Below are 1,799 nucleotides of genomic sequence, written 5' to 3' on the forward strand. Positions count from 1 at the left end.
AGGGAAGAGTGCATGAATTTTATTTTTTATGAAAGTCCGGACCACGTCAGTAAGAACTTGATCCTTTGTTCACTTCATCTTACAGTGGATTCGTTTACAAACAAGGCACAATTCAATGCAGGATTTTCAGAAAGATTGAAACTAAAAGACAATGCGACAGATCCGACAGTAATGTTGCAGCACACAAGTGTGAGTAACCGATTTCATTACGTGATTACTATTGCTTTGTCTCTTCTTACAGCTCGTTTGATATGTATTGAGTTATGAATGTAGACTGTCAAACATACACAACTGTTAGCCAATCACAGCAGTGGGCGTTTACTTCTGAGTTCTGATGAGGGTGGTCAAAACAGGACAGAAAATAGCCTATTACTTCTAAATTGTTGTTTTTTGATGTAAAAATCTTGATAACATTGTAAGTGGACCTCAGAGAACGACAAAATAAAAAACAAAGGCAGTTCATGACTCCTATAAGGTAATAAGTTAATACTGTAATTAGTGTCACATTTGCATGTTTAGGGTTCTCTGATGTTGGTTAAGGGTCACATGACATGCAGGTAAACAGATTATATATATATATGAGTGGAGCTTCTTCAACCCATAAGACTTTGGTTCATCTTCGAAACACAAATGAAGATGTTTTTAGTGAAAACTGAGAAGTTTCTATTGAACGAGAGGAGAGTAAGTAAATGATGACAGGTTTTTCATCTTTGAAAATTATAATTTATTTAAAATTAATTGCATAAAAAAAATTAAAAAGCTTAATGTAAATAAAATAAAATAAATTAAAACAATTGAAATAAAAACTTACTAAAAATTAAATCATAGAAATATAAAATTAAAATAAAGAATGTATAAGTTAAACCAGTGAGAATAAAACACCAAATGAATTAAATCATAACAATTATAAAATTCAAATAAATAATTTGAACATAAAAAGCTAAAATAAAACATACTAAAATTAAGTGAAACAAAAAATGTGAGATTAAAATAAATTTTAAAATGAAGTCAAAATAAAACATACTAAATTTAATAAAACAAAAATGAAAAATTAAGTTAAGTTGTTGTGTTTTCTGAATTGTTATTTTGTTTTTTAGACTTGCGTTTGTAATTTGTTAGTTTGTTTTCAGAATTGTGATTTGTTTTGCACTTCTCGGCCACCATAGTTTTTTCTCCTGGTTTGCTTTTCGCAAGACGTTTATATTTTAGCGTTTTCTTTTGTTTTGTCTAATATCCCAATACCACACTTCATGCTCCACATTAAAGTACAATATTGCCAAAACATTATATAGAGGAGACAAATAATGAGCAGAAAATCTCTCTCCCACTTCGCTCGCAGTCAGCTTTGAGCTGTCCTGTTGTAATAAAGGCAAAAATAAATATAAAAAAGAGTACTATAAGAACATACTGTCTTATTTAGAATAAATACTGTACTGTACGTCACTTTAGATGACAAGTGACATATTAGTAAGTACAGCTAAATAAAGAATATTAATAAAAACAAAGAGAAATAAAGAGACTAACTGATTGCAGATCATAATTAAGCTGTATTTTTATTAAAAGAAAACGAGAAAAACTATGGAAGCTTGTTTCTGCTTCCACTGCACAAAAATAAAGGTAATGAGACTTTTTCCCTTGGTTTTTCCCATAATTCTGTTTTCTCTCTCTCAGAATTGCGAGTATATATCTATAATATATATATATCAGTACTCTATCATACTTCTATCAGCCCGCGGACTCTTATTCTGCTCTTACGTAAAGATATAAAGGAAGCTCACGCAACATCCGGCGAGGACGCC

Source organism: Sinocyclocheilus anshuiensis, unplaced genomic scaffold, assembly GCF_001515605.1.
Source record: "Sinocyclocheilus anshuiensis isolate Anshui unplaced genomic scaffold, SAMN03320099.WGS_v1.1 scaffold480, whole genome shotgun sequence".
In the NCBI taxonomy this organism is placed as follows: Eukaryota; Metazoa; Chordata; class Actinopteri; order Cypriniformes; family Cyprinidae; genus Sinocyclocheilus; species Sinocyclocheilus anshuiensis.